Here is a 15,674-nt window from a genome sequence, read left to right on the forward strand (position 1 = left end):
CGGGATTCGAACCGGCAAACTTTCGGCTAAAGGTCCACCCCTTAGAGTTACCTACCGGCCCAGGCGCCCTCTCAGAGAGGTGTCCACCTCCTCTTCCTCCTCCTCCGCCTCGATGTGCACACCTGGAGGAGAGAAGGATACATGGTCAGTTAGCTCTCCGTGTGTGTGGTGTTTTGGAAGGTTGTTAGGATGTGCTGTGGGTTAGGGGTCAGGGGGTCAGGGGTCAGGGTTACTGACCACAATGTATAAGGATGTCAGTGTGGAAGTCGGTCAGTGTGTCTCTGGTCTCCTCCGGTACTGGACACTCCTCCTCCTCCGGACCATGCTTGAAGTTGGTCAGCAGGATCACCTGACAGGAGGGACACACACAGTTAAGTATCATCAGCATCAGATGGCACTACTCACTAACAGAAACAGGAAATAGACTAGTGTCCTGTCCAGAGGGTGTCCTGGTACATCAAGCTGCCTCACCTTACACCTTACCTATGGGCTGTTCTGGCTCAGACAAGACTAGTTGTACCTGGTCTTGCTCTATGGACCGTTCGGGCTCAGACAAGACTAGTTGTACCTGGTCCTGAGGTGGGGAGCGGAACTCTCGTGTCTTGCGTGCGGTCTCGGCAGCGCTCATGGAGAAGGCCTGCATCAGCAGGTTATAGCGAACCCTCTGATTGGTCTGAATGGCGTTGACAAACTGATCTGAGTACGCCACGATAGCCTCCACCCTGTGCCTCAGTTCACAGTCACAGAAGTACTGCAGCAGCGTACACATCTGAGAGGGAGGTAAAGAAAGAGGAGAGAGATTAGTACACAAAACAGCAGCATTACACTCACAACTAGCCTTTATGGGTTTGAGTCCTGAGCAGCATGAATGTGCGTACTTCGTTCATATAAACAATTGTCTTCTCTGTGATTTCAGCATATGAGAAACATTGTATATTTTGTAGGTTTTGTGTGCATGCCTTTTTTAGTTATGTTGATAAATGAGGCAAAGTATTTACACATCATAAATCCCTAACTTGAAAGTGTAAAAACACATAAAACATATGTAGAAACAACTGCCCTTTTTCTGGGCCGCTAATTGCTTTTGACAAACAAAGCGGTCTGAAAAAAGTCTGGGAGCCCCTCTGTTGAATTTTTTTATCCTGATGTGGCCCTCGAGACATTATTGCCCATCCCTGGTCTATGTGGTGATGCAAAGACCTTTACTAGTGAAGGTCATTTCAATTATTTTCAGTTAGACTTTTAATTTGTTCACCTGAAAGAGCCGGCTCCGAACAGCTCTTCGTTCAGTAGCCATGATTGTGTTAAATAGACATGGGAGGGGCCTCTGACTGGGGCCACCCTTAGTACTCACATGGCTGTCAGAAGAGACTCACCTGCAGTTTGACAGACTCTGGCAGCTTCATCTGCAGTAGTCCCTCCTCCAAAGCGGCCTCCTCCTTCTCTAACTCCAACTCTGTCGCCGCTATGTTCTTCTCCTCTTCTGTCATCTCTTTTTCCTCCCCCTCCTCCTCTTTCTCCTTCTCCTCCTCCTTGTGTTCCTTCTCCCCCTCCTCCTCCGTCTCCCCTTCTTCTTTCTCCAGGTTTTTCAGTTCCTCATCCTCCTCTTCCTCCTCCCCTACTCCTTCATCATCTGCCTCCTCCTCTTCCTCCTCTTCCTCCTCTCCCTCTTCCTTCTCCTTCACTTCTTCCCCCTCTTCCTTGGCAGTAGCATCCTCTCCCTCTGCCTTCTCTCCCTCCTCCTCCTCCTCCACCACCTCCTCTTTCTTCCCAGCGAACACATTTGGGTCAATCATCTTGAGGATGTGTTTAACGTCTTCGTCGTTGAAGATGCCCATGATGAGGAGAGTGCTGATGAGCTTCAGGATGGGGACGAAGTGGAACTCTACGCTGCCCCCTACTGGGTCCCTCATAGCTTGGCTACCATCCAGCACTGCCTCTGTCAACATGCTGATGGCTTTGGTCTTCAGTTCCTGAGGAGAGATGAGGTATGGGTTACAAATGAACTACTAACTTAAAGTTAGTTAATAACTAGCTAACTAGCCTTACCAACCCACCTAACCCTAGTCTCTGGCCTTGGTTTACTTGACTTTGAATTGTTAGAAGTATTGGACGGGGGCAAATAAACCCCCTGAAGTCGATTGACGCACTGCACTAGCTCCCTGTGTGTTTACACTGGATACTTCCTGTTTCTTACATAGGCTCCGTGAGACTGTACGGAGTTCACCGATTGCAGCCAATGCGCCTATTCCATAGACAGTGTTTTTCCAGACATGACAGGATCCGGACAAGAAAATCGTCACGGAATCGTCTGTAAAACCCAAACTAACTAAACTCCACCATGGAAAGCTGAGACTCATTGACAAGAGGGTTGTTTAGCGGTACGACAGTCGTCTGAAGTGGCTGACGCGGACATCCCAATTCTGAAGAGGTCTTCTCACAAAACTGACTGTCCAGACGGTTTAAGCTACAAACTTATACGAACCTTTAAATGAATCATTAAATGCAAATCAATTTATAACATTTTTGACATGCGTTTTTCTGGATTTTTTTGTTGTTATTCTGTCTCTCACTGTTCAAATAAACCTACCATTAAAATTATAGACTGATCATTTCTTTGTCAGTGGGCAAACGTACAAAATCAGCAGGGGATCAAATACTTTTTTCCCTCACTCTATATTTGGTTGTATTTTTTTAACTTTCACTTATGCAGCTAGCTAGTTTAGCCTACTCAAACACCCGGCTCAAACAGCGAGAGGGATACTATGTTAGCTAGCTGGCTATGGCTATCCAACACTGGAACTCTTCCAAGTCAAGGTAAGCTTTTGGTGTTATGAATTTATTGCCACCCGGGGCCCTTCGGTGTAACTGCTAAACTGCTTGCTGACTGTACACTGTAATGCGTGATTGTAGCGGGTTTACTAACGCGTTAGTTCTAGTAGCTATGTTGACTATGATGTTAGCTAATATGGTGACAACGATGTAGGCTGTGTTTAGTGGTTATGTTATGAAGGTTTGGCTTAGAAAGGTTTTTTCGCCTGGTCACAGACATCTGATGTGTTGAGCACTGAAGTCCACAAGCGAAGGGAAAAGGTGAGAGGAAGAGAGCACGTAGATGAGAGAAGGAATTATACAACGATCAAAGGGATCATGCTGTTTGTATGTGGCTGCTATGAAAATGAACTGTGTTTGCGTGTGATCAGGGGTGTATTCATTCCGCCGATTCTGTTGAAAAACGTTCCTTAAACAGAAGCATACGGAACTAAACGGGGATAAACATACCTGAATTTGTCCAATTGCAACTGTTGGACTAATGATTACTTCCTAGATCAGCTAGATGCAGGCAAGAGTGTGCAAGGCGGTATTGAATGTGTCACTGTCTGTCACTTTGATTACTCAAAATTCTCTCGACCTGTGCACCTACTTTGTAAACTTTGAGTGTCATGTAGTAGCCTAAACCTATCGATGTTACATTGAGCTGGGTGAATGGAATATGAATGACAGTCATCCAATATGCTGTAATAGAAATAAGGCCATGCTCATAAACGGCACTGACTGCCACTGGTGAGTAACCATTGATTTCAGCAGCTGGGACAAACAGAGCGGTAAAAGCTTTTGGAGCGTCTTGAAATCATTTTCCTTCTCTAGATTTTGAACTGTTGGAGTTATCACCGACTATGACCCTTGAAAGGACTCTCAGAAACGCGTATGTTTCTTCTGTTTATGACACAAGCTGTGACTCGTTTTATAAGAGAGAGTGATGAATCTGTACAGAATAACTTGAGGAAAATGAATTGATTCTCCACAAACAACCCAAAGAATGTTCGATCATCCCTGAACTTTTCAATATCTTTCCAATGCATTTCGATCACTTCAAAGCTTCCTCCAGACTAACGTTTTTCATTACCTGATTTGACATATCTTTGTGCTATTACTTTTATTGAGATAATGGCAATAGGGTCAGATTCAAAGGATCCATCATATTATTGTTACACATTTGTCTCCAAGTGTCCTAAAATAGAGTCAGAGAACCAAATACACTATACAAAAGTATGTGGAAACCGCTTCAAATGAGTGGATTCGGCTATTTCAGCCACACCTGTTGCTGACAGGTGTGTAAAATCGAGTACACAGCCATGCAATCTCCATAGACAAACATTGGCAGTAGAATGGCTTTACTGAAGAGCTCAGTGACTTTCAACGTGGCACCGTCATAGGATGTCACCTTTCTAGCCCAGCTAGAGCTGCCCCGGTCAGCTGTAAGTGCTGTTATTGTGAAGTGGAAACGTCTAGGAGCAACAACGGCTCAGCCGCGAAGTGGTTGGCCACACAAGCTCACAGAACGGGACCGCTGAAGCGCGTAGAAACTCAGAGTGCTGAAGCTCGTAAAAATAGTCTGTCCTTGGTTGCAACACTCACTACAGAGTTCCAAACTGCCTCTGGAAGCAACGTCAGCACAATAACTGTTCGTCGGGAGGTCATAAAATGGGTTTCCATGGCCGAGCAGCCGCACACAAGCCTAAGATCACCATGCGCAATGCCAAGCGTCGGCTGGAGAGGTGTAAAGCTTGCCGCCATTGGACTCTCTGGAGTGATGAATCACGCTTCAACATCTGGCAGTCCGACGGAAGAATCTGGGTTTGGCGGATGCCAGGAAAACGCTACCTGCCCGAATGCATAGTGCCAACTGTAAAGTTTGGTGGAGGAGGAATAATGGTCTGGGATTGTTTTTCATGGTTTTTCACAGCTAGGCCCCTTAGTTCTAGTGAAGGGAAATCTTAACACTACAGCATACAATGACGTTCTAGACGATTCTATGCTTCCAACTTTGTGGCAACAGTTTGGGGAAGGCCCTTTCCTGTTTCAGCATGACAATGACCCCGTGCACAAAGCGAGGTCCATACAGAAATGGTTTGTCAAGATCGATGTGGAAGAAATTAACTGGCCTGCACACAGCCCTGACCTCAACCCCATCGAATAACTTTGAGATGAATTGGAACGCCGACTGCGAGCCAGGCCTAATCACCCAACAACATCAGTGTCCGACCTCACTAATGCTCTTGTGGCTGAATGAAAGCAAGTCCCCGCAGCAATGTTCCAACATCTAGTGGAAAGCCTTCCCAGAAGAGTGGAGGTTGTTATAGCAGCAAAGGGGGGACCAACTTCATATTAACGCCCATGATTTTGGAATGAGATGTTCGACGAACAGGTGTCCACGTACTTTTGGTCATGTAGTGTAGCTTGATCGTTCATGGTAGTAGTATCTTAAATATAATGTATGAATCCATTTGACTTTGCGACCCCCAAGCCCCCAAACCCCCGCTCTCCGATGGGATTGGAGACTCGCCCCCAGTGAATCTGTTTAACAAAAGTGGCTCCCTCAGAAATATCAGTGACTACCACTGGCTTAGACCTACAGGGGTTTAAACAAATGTCTGTACATACACCAGATTCAGCCAAAAGAGCCCTTACCTTAATTTACCTTAATTTGTACATCATGTACCAAAGCCACACAAGAAGCTCTCACTCACTGGGCGGGATAGGAACAACAGAGTGATGTGATCTGAAGTGAATTACCTGCAGAGGGAATACAGGGCTGAGAGTGTACAGGTCGGGGTCCGTCCCAACAAAGTTGATGGCTGAGAAGTGCAGCTTGGGCCTGAGACAGGTAGTTAACCCGACACCCGGGAGGTCGGAGGCCTTCTCAGCATCAGGGTACAGGGTGATGCTCAGCGTCTCGGGGGACATGGGCACGATGAACTCCCGGTTGGTGCCCAGCCGTGCCCGCTTGGCTGACTCCAGGTGGATGGAGATCAGCAGGTCGTAGAACCTGGACAGGGAGAGGTTAAAGGTCAAAGGTCATATTACCTGGAGACGGAGAGGTTGACAATAGGAATTATTAAGTTGTACATTTGTTTTGTGCACAAGTATTTTTTTGAATAGTGTCTTGTAAGTAAGCCCATTTTGGGCTGGGCACCCAATGGTGTAAGACACTGAGATAAAACAAATAAATCAATCAATCAGATCTGTACCCGCTGCGGAGGGGGCCGGGCAGGTAGGTGTTCTCCATTGCGTAGAAGAGCTGTGATTCGTCGACATGTGAGCAGAGGGCGTGTGCTACACGGTTGTTGCCCAGGGCACAGACAGCGCAGTACAGCATCAGAGTGTGGAAGTGGAACTTCAGTAGGTCCAGCCGCTCAGACAACTCCAGGATGTCTATACACCTACAGGGACGGATCAGAACCGTTACACCCTCTCAATATACGCAGGGTTGGGGAGTAAAGTGTTACATGTAAATATAACATAAACAAAAAGGCCTAGAGCGACATTTTTCACATGCAAATTGCACTTTTCTGTAGTGCTCAAAGCCATTCCATGAGAACACCATTATTTTTTCAACTCGAAGCATGAGCCCAATCAGTCCTCCATGGCCCTTTTTATACCTGGTTCCTTTTTCTTGATCTTGTCCACATTCTGATTGTGGACACATTTTTTGACAGGTGTAGACGACTAAAAGACGCATTGTGATCTGATCTTCATGACCACCTCCGGAGGTAGTCAGGGACCCATTGTTCCTGGATATCAATCAAGTGTAAACAGATCTGGATGGTCAAACCATTTAAATCATCATTATACCGGTCTCTAAAATCATTGACCGGTAGCACCATTGATTTATGGCATAATTTTTGAAATTATTTTTGGGGGACTTTTACCCCTTTTTCTCCCCAATTGGTAGTTACAGTCTTGTCCCATCGCTGCAACTCCCCTACGGACTCGGGAGAGGCGAAGGTCGAGAGCCATGCGTCCTCCGATACACGACCCTGCCAAGCCGCACTGCTTCTTGACACACTGCACACTTAACCCGGAAGCCAGCCGCACCAATGTGTCGGAGGAAACACCGTCTAGCTGGCGACCGAAGTCAGCTTGAAGGCACCCGGCCCGCCACAAGGAGTCGCTAGAGCGTGATGGGACAAGGAAATCCCGACTGGCCAAACCCTCCCCTGACCCGGACGACACTGGGCCAATTGTCCGCCTCATGGGTCTCCCGGTCACGAGGCTTACTTATTTCCCTCATTAAAATGCAAATAAAGTCATAACATTATTGACAAGCGTTTTTCTGGATTTTTTTGTTGTTATTCTGTCTCTCACTGTTCAAATAAACCTACCATTAAAATTATAGACTGATCATGTCTTTATCAGTGGGCAAACGTACAAAATCAGCAGGGGATCAAATACTTTTTTCCCTCACTGTATACAGATTAGGCTCATGACAACAGATTAGGCTAATAAATGATTTGTATTTGGGGTTATGCTCAGGTAAAACAATTTGGCTAATCTACATTTCCAAGTCCTATTCTTGAAGATCAAGTGCCGGGGGGGGCTAGGGTCAGTCTGTTATATCTGGTGTTATTCTCCTGTCTTATCTGGTGTCCTGTGTGAATTTAAGTATGCTCCCTCTAATTCTCTCTCTCTCCCTAACTTCCCGGAGGACCTGAGCCCTAGGACCATGCCTCAGGACTACCTGGCCTGATGACTCCTTGCTGTCCCCAGTCCACCTGGTCGTGCTGCTGCTCCAGTTTCCACTCTTCTGCCTGCGGCTATGGAACCCTGACCTGTTCACCGGACGTGCTACCTTGTCCCAGATCTGCTGTTTTCAACTCTCTCTCTCTTCCACACCTGCTATTTCAACCTCTAAATGCCTGGCTATGAAAAGCCAAGTGACGTTTACTCCTGATGTACAGACCTGTTGCAACCTCTACAACCACTGTGATAATTATTTGACCCTGCTGGTCATCTATGAACGTTTGAACATCTTGGAGAAAAATCTGGCCTTCATGGCCATGTACTGTTATAATCTCCACCCGGCACAGCCAGAAGGGGACTGGCCACCCCTCAGAGCCTGGTTCCTCTCTAGGTTTCTTCCTAGGTTCCTGCCTTTCTAGGGTGTTTTTCCTAGCCACCGTGCTTCTACATCTGCATTGCTTGCTGTTTGGGGTTTTAGGCTGGGTTTCTGTATAGCACTTTGTGACATCTGCTGATGTAAAAAGGGCTTTATAAATCAAATTTGATTGATTGATATTAAATTAATTCGAATGACTGGAAATCTGACATACTTTGGTTTTTAATGTAAAGCTATATCCTAATCGTATTATTATCTGAAAGTAATGGGTTAGAAGAAGCCTACATAACCAACCCATAAAGTAAAACACAACATACATATATGGCCAGCTATGTAAACTCTAACATTGATTTATCCTGCAATAGATGTCACTTCAATTGGTAATATTCATTTTTTGTCTTCTTCTAATGCCTCTTAAGGGGAAAGTAATCTAAAAGTAACAAAGTAATCAGATTACATTACTGAGTTTGGGTAATCCAAAAGTTACATTACTGATTACAATTTTGGACAGGTAACTAGTAACTGTAACAAATGACATTTAGAAAGTAACTTACCCAACCCTGAATACTCATACAGTACCTGCCTGTCGAGGACCACCCACCTCCTCTGTTCCACATGACTGAGAGAAACACAAGAAATTCCCCCATACTCTACTTCTAACAGCCAATCAATAAGACTCTTTCAGTCTTCTCATCTTAGTTGTGTGCAATTCAACAGCGCCGCCCTCTCTATTAGCCATCCATTTCCTGTTTTCAGGGGTACTAAATACACTTGTCACTTAAATCCTGCTGGATTGATTGCTTTCATTGTGCTCCTGCGACTCTTTCATACTCTTGCTTTGTGCCTTTTTTTGTTTTTTTCCCGTTAACGTTGCGACCGAGGAAATGTTTTTAATGACCTGTCAGACACACCACTGTAACGGCTGAAATGGGCTCAATGGAATACATTGTGTTACCCTTGAATCTGTAAGAACTAACGCTTTATCGGGGATGTAACCGTCTCGACACTTACACGATAGAGAAGAAAGATATTATTTTTAATCGGAGAGTATCCTCCTATTGACACACTTGTTGAATTATGCAAGAGAGAGTGACAACAGTCATTAATGAGGCAGTCTAGCAGGCACAGGTGAGTGCAGGTAGGGTGGACACAGCAGGTGAGGGCAGGTGGGGTAGACAGAGCAGGTGAGGGCAGGTGGGGTGGACAGAGCAGGTGAGGACAGGTAGGGTGGACAGAGCAGGTGAGGACAGGTAGGGTGGACAGAGCAGGTGAGGACAGGTAGGGTGGACAGAGCAGGTGAGGACAGGTAGGGTGGACAGAGCAGGTGAGGGCAGGTAGGGTGGACAGAGCAGGTGAGGACAGGTAGGGTGGACAGAGCAGGTGAGGGCAGGGAGTTCACTGCACAGCTATAAGCGTCATTTAATAATGATCAAATATTTCTAAAATATTTAAATCTGGACACTTTCTGGTTTTGATATTGCTACTATGCAAGTAACCATTTCACTGTACCGTTTACACCTTCTGTATCCTGTGCATGTGACAAATAAACTTAGATTTTATTTGATATAGTGTGTGTTTACCAGAGACGGTAATGTTAAGAACAACATGACCTGCACCAAAATCAGATTAGGATATAGGCCAAGGACTAGATAAAGTGTATTTATACCTGGAGTTTTCCCTTATTGTAGGCGACTACTTTTACCACTTTTAGTCTTAATCTTTGGTTGTTTACTACACTAGTCACTCTGTTTAGCACATGGCCTCACATGTGAATCCTTAAAGAGATGGGTGGGGCTAAGGCTTAAGAGGGTGGGAACGATGCTGAATGGGTTTAGACAAAGAAGAGCTCTCCAGTAGGTGTACCAAAACATTCAAGGACCATTTTCTCAAAAGTGGGGTTACATGTTTAACAACTTTCAAAGCAGAATTACTTTCCCATTGTTCCTCAACTGCAAGCTCTGAGTCTCTACTTTTATCCAACATTTAAAATGTTGTTACATATGACCGAATCGAGGCAGTCGGTCAAATGTTTTCTGTGCCAGTAAAATGTTTTATTTGCTCAATTCAATCAATATCTGATGGATTATAACGATTCTAAAAGTTTGGAGTATCTTCATCCATTGTCCAACTGTTGCATTTATTAGAATTGTTTTTAAAACCTTTTAACAATTTCGATGACCGTTGCTAATGTAATTGTTTATTTTCTGATTTTAGTCCAAATCCATGTATTTCAGTGTCTATAATATATGGGTAAGTTGAGCTATACCTAACCTAAACATCTCAATCAACTGTTGGGCTATTGGATATTTACAGTATTTGCAAAGATTATTAAAACGATTAAAACAATTTTGAAAAGTAATTAATTGAAAATGGCCCAAAAGTTGTCTATGACAATATCCCAATGTTGCTAACTGAATTGAGCCCAACCCTGTAGTGTACAGTCTATCTCTAACCAGTTCTCCTCTGGTATGTACAGGGCCATCATGACAAGGCGTTAGGGCTAGTGTGTTGTCTCAGGGCTAGGGCTAGTGCGGACGGTGTGTTGTATCTAACCTGTTCTCCTCAGGTATATGCAGGGCCATCATGGTGAGTGGTTCGGTACACTCCACCATCCAGCCCAGCCTCTCGCTGACCCTGCCGACCTCTGGGTCCAGGAAGTGGTTGGGCATGCGGGACCAGATGACGGGGGTCAACATCTGGATGTCCAGCCGGGGTGGGCACTGGGGCACTGGGTTCTTACGCTCACTACGGAACATGGCTGCCGAGATGGGCATGATGTTCTGAGAGGAGAAGAGAGAAGAAGTAGTGAGGAAAAAGACATGACAGTGGTATGGTCATAGACATCTCAATAAGGGCATCACAGTGGTATGGTCATAGACATGAGGAGGATGTGGAGGAGGAGGAAGGGGGAGGAGGAGGAAGGGGGAGGAGGAGGAAGGGGGAGGAGGAGGAAGACGAGGGTTCTGACCTTGAGTTTCCCCAGCTCCAGCTGTACCATGTTCTGACTGGAGGGCTGGACGAACACAGCAGGAAACAGCTTTGTGTTGGGCTCCACCTGGAACAAACAAAAAACCTCTGTCAACAACAACCACCCAGTCATCCTCAGTGACATAGCCAACATGTGCACAGGAGTCTCACCACACACACACACACACACACACACACACACACCTGGTAGAAGGTGTTTATCTCCTTCCCATTGGCTGTGAAGGTCATGAGGCCTGTTGCCAGGTCAACCAGGCAGCCAACCACAGTGTCCTCCTGGCTGAACCTGGCCTGCTGGGAGCTGCTGCCGAAGTCTCCACCCCAGACCATATAGCAGTTACTATGCTTCATACTGTAGACACAGACCAGTTATAACCTGTTATTGACATCTATAACCTCTCCTCCCCAGACCATATAGCAGTTAATATTCTTCATACGGTAGACACAGACCAGTTATAACCAGTTATTGACATCTATAACCTCTCCTCCCCAGACCATATAGCAGTTAATATTCTTCATACTGTAGACACAGACCAGTTATAACCTGTTATTGACATCTATAACCTCTCCTCCCCAGACCATATAGCAGTTCCTATGCTTCATACTGTAGGGACAAAGGGATCACTACAAAGACAATACAAATCAATGTATTTCTAGAAATCCCTAAACTTAACACAGAGACAGTGAAACATGGGTGTAATATCCGTCCAGGTAGACGCGTGAGGTCACTCACCTGTCGTGGATGTTGCCCTTGTCGTCTCCCACGGTTAAGGTGACGTTCCGGACCTTGGAGAGATCAAAGGTGGGGTCGTACATGTGGTAGTCGGGGGTTACCCAGCCAATCCACACCCCACTGGGCTCCTGGCCGGCGAAGATCCTCACTGAGTAGTAGTACTGCAGAGATGCAGGGGGGGAGGGACATTCAGAGTTAAGGTACATACTGGGGATACTACGAAGAGACCATGGAAATAGGGAACAGTCATGATTAGGGTTCCAGTTAACCTTCCCAGGGATCCAATAAAACATTTACATTCCCAGGATTGCCTTGAGTTTGTAGTGGTGTGTGTGTGTGTGTGTGTTCACCGTGGTGGTGTTCTGGATAATCTCCACATCATCTCTGTCATCTGGGACCACGTCCTGCTGTAACCGTGGCACCAGGGGAGGGGTCGGGGGAGGGTTGATCGTAGCCGCCTTCTTAGCCCTAGCAAATAACCTGGACACACAGCGGAGTCTGATGTATTTATTTGCCTTCGTGTAACCAGATAAGAGAACACATTCTATTTGACTTATTTATCTTCTCTCTGTAGCTGACTACCAGCTCTAAGTCTCTGCTATCCCTTTCCTTAGTGATCCGCATCTCTACCCTCTGTTCTCCTCTACACATCCCCGTCAGTCACTCCTAACCCTCTGTTCTCCTCTACACATCCCCATCAGTCACTCCTAACCCTCTGTTCTCCTCTACACATCCCCGTCAGTCACTCCTAACCCTCTGTTCTCCTCTACACATCCCCGTCAGTCACTCCTAACCCTCTGTTCTCCTCTACACATCCCCGTCAGTCACTCCTAACCCTCTGTTCTCCTCTACACATCCCCGTCAGTCACTCCTAACCCTCTGTTCTCCTCTACACATCCCCGTCAGTCACTCCTAACCCTCTGTTCTCCTCTACACATCCCCATCAGTCACTCCTAACCCTCTGTTCTCCTCTACACATCCCCACCAGTCACTCCTAACCCTCTGTTCTCCTCTACACATCCCCATCAGTCACTCCTAACCCTATGTTCTCCTCTACACATCCCCATCAGTCACTCCTAACCCTCTGTTCTCCTCTACACATCCCCATCAGTCACTCCTAACCCTCTGTTCTCCTCTACACATCCCCACCAGTCACTCCTAACCCTCTGTTCTCCTCTACACATCTCCACCAGTCACTCCTAACCCTCTGTTCTCCTTTACACATTCCCATCAGTCACTCCTAACCCTCTGTTCTCCTCTACACATCCCCATCAGTCACTCCTAACCCTCTGTTCTCCTCTACACATCCCCATCAGTCACTCCTAACCCTCTGTTCTCCTCTACACATCCCCATCAGTCACTCCTAACCCTCTGTTCTCCTCTACACATCCCCATCAGTCACTCCTAACCCTCTGTTCTCCTCTACACATCCCCATCAGTCACTCCTAACCCTCTGTTCTCCTTTACACATCCCCATCAGTCACTCCTAACCCTCTGTTCTCCTCTACACATCCCCATCAGTCACTCCTAACCCTCTGTTCTCCTCTACACATCCCCATCAGTCACTCCTAACCCTCTGTTCTCCTCTACACATCTCCATCAGTCACTCCTAACCCTCTGTTCTCCTCTACACATCCCCATCAGTCACTCCTAACCCTCTGTTCTCCTCTACACATCCCCATCAGTCACTCCTAACCCTCTGTTCTCCTCTACACATCCCCATCAGTCATTACTAACCCTCTGTTCTGCTCTACACATCCCCATCAGTCACTCCTAACCCTCTGTTCTGCTCTACACATCCCCATCAGTCACTCCTAACCCTCTGTTTTCCTCTACACATCCCCATCAGTCACTCCTAACCCTCTGTTCTCCTCTACACATCCCCGTCAGTCACTCCTAACCCTCTGTTCTCCTCTACACATCCCCGTCAGTCACTCCTAACCCTCTGTTCTCCTCTACACATCCCCATCAGTCACTCCTAACCCTCTGTTCTCCTCTACACATCCCCACCAGTCACTCCTAACCCTCTGTTCTCCTCTACACATCCCCATCAGTCACTCCTAACCCTATGTTCTCCTCTACACATCCCCATCAGTCACTCCTAACCCTCTGTTCTCCTCTACACATCCCCATCAGTCACTCCTAACCCTCTGTTCTCCTCTACACATCCCCACCAGTCACTCCTAACCCTCTGTTCTCCTCTACACATCTCCACCAGTCACTCCTAACCCTCTGTTCTCCTTTACACATTCCCATCAGTCACTCCTAACCCTCTGTTCTCCTCTACACATCCCCATCAGTCACTCCTAACCCTCTGTTCTCCTCTACACATCCCCATCAGTCACTCCTAACCCTCTGTTCTCCTCTACACATCCCCATCAGTCACTCCTAACCCTCTGTTCTCCTCTACACATCCCCATCAGTCACTCCTAACCCTCTGTTCTCCTCTACACATCCCCATCAGTCACTCCTAACCCTCTGTTCTCCTTTACACATCCCCATCAGTCACTCCTAACCCTCTGTTCTCCTCTACACATCCCCATCAGTCACTCCTAACCCTCTGTTCTCCTCTACACATCCCCATCAGTCACTCCTAACCCTCTGTTCTCCTCTACACATCTCCATCAGTCACTCCTAACCCTCTGTTCTCCTCTACACATCCCCATCAGTCACTCCTAACCCTCTGTTCTCCTCTACACATCCCCATCAGTCACTCCTAACCCTCTGTTCTCCTCTACACATCCCCATCAGTCATTACTAACCCTCTGTTCTGCTCTACACATCCCCATCAGTCACTCCTAACCCTCTGTTCTGCTCTACACATCCCCATCAGTCACTCCTAACCCTCTGTTTTCCTCTACACATCCCCATCAGTCACTCCTAACCCTCTGTTCTCCTCTACACATGCCCATCAGTCACTCCTAACCCTCTGTTCTCCTCTACACATCCCCACCAGTCACTCCTAACCCTCTGTTCTCCTCTACACATCCCCATCAGTCACTCCTAACCCTCTGTTCTCCTTTACACATCCCCATCAGTCACTCCTAACCCTCTGTTCTCCTCTACACATCCCCATCAGTCACTCCTAACCCTCTGTTCTCCTCTACACATCCCCATCAGTCACTCCTAACCCTCTGTTCTCCTCTACACATCCCCATCAGTCACTCCTAACCCTCTGTTCTCCTCTACACATCCCCATCAGTCACTCCTAACCCTCTGTTCTCCTCTACACATCCCCATCAGTCACTCCTAACCCTCTGTTCTCCTTTACACATCCCCATCAGTCACTCCTAACCCTCTGTTCTCCTCTACACATCCCCATCAGTCACTCCTAACCCTCTGTTCTCCTCTACACATCCCCATCAGTCACTCCTAACCCTCTGTTCTCCTCTACACATCTCCATCAGTCACTCCTAACCCTCTGTTCTCCTCTACACATCCCCATCAGTCGCTCCTAACCCTCTGTTCTCCTCTACACATCCCCATCAGTCACTCCTAACCCTCTGTTCTCCTCTACACATCCCCATCAGTCATTACTAACCCTCTGTTCTGCTCTACACATCCCCATCAGTCACTCCTAACCCTCTGTTCTATTCTACACATCCCCATCAGTCACTCCTAACCCTCTGTTCTCCTCTACACATCCCCATCAGTCACTCCTAACCCTCTGTTCTCCTCTACACATCCCCATCAGTCACTCCTAACCCTCTGTTCTCCTCTACACATCCCCATCAGTCACTCCTAACCCTCTGTTCTCCTCTACACATCCCCGTCAGTCACTCCTAACCCTCTGTTCTCCTCTACACATCCCCGTCAGTCACTCCTAACCCTCTGTTCTCCTCTACACATCCCCGTCAGTCACTCCTAACCCTCTGTTCTCCTCTACACATCCCCGTCAGTCACTCCTAACCCTCTGTTCTCCTCTACACATCCCCGTCAGTCACTCCTAACCCTCTGTTCTCCTCTACACATCCCCGTCAGTCACTCCTAACCCTCTGTTCTCCTCTACACATCCCCATCAGTCACTCCTAACCCTCTGTTCTCCTCTACACATCC

At 47.0% G+C, this 15,674-nt stretch overlaps 1 pseudogene across 1 annotated transcript in view; it reads right to left on the reverse strand.

The window, feature by feature from the left end:
- Positions 1 to 15,674, reverse strand: part of LOC311122827 (ryanodine receptor 1-like) — a 70,745-nt pseudogene that overhangs the window by 23,396 nt on the left and 31,675 nt on the right. Inside the window, exons 24-34 of the transcript in view lie at positions 11,969 to 12,098; positions 11,619 to 11,779; positions 11,072 to 11,237; positions 10,869 to 10,955; positions 10,454 to 10,680; positions 6,033 to 6,224; positions 5,578 to 5,830; positions 1,377 to 1,973; positions 569 to 769; positions 238 to 349; positions 56 to 122 (exon numbers count right to left, since the gene is read on the reverse strand). The product of the transcript in view is annotated as a ryanodine receptor 1-like (transcript). The remainder of the gene's footprint in view (positions 1 to 55; positions 123 to 237; positions 350 to 568; positions 770 to 1,376; positions 1,974 to 5,577; positions 5,831 to 6,032; positions 6,225 to 10,453; positions 10,681 to 10,868; positions 10,956 to 11,071; positions 11,238 to 11,618; positions 11,780 to 11,968; positions 12,099 to 15,674) is intronic.

This window comes from Coregonus lavaretus (genome assembly GCF_964263955.1).
Source record: "Coregonus lavaretus genome assembly, contig: HAP1_SCAFFOLD_2940, whole genome shotgun sequence".
NCBI classification, from domain to species: domain Eukaryota; kingdom Metazoa; phylum Chordata; class Actinopteri; order Salmoniformes; family Salmonidae; genus Coregonus; species Coregonus lavaretus.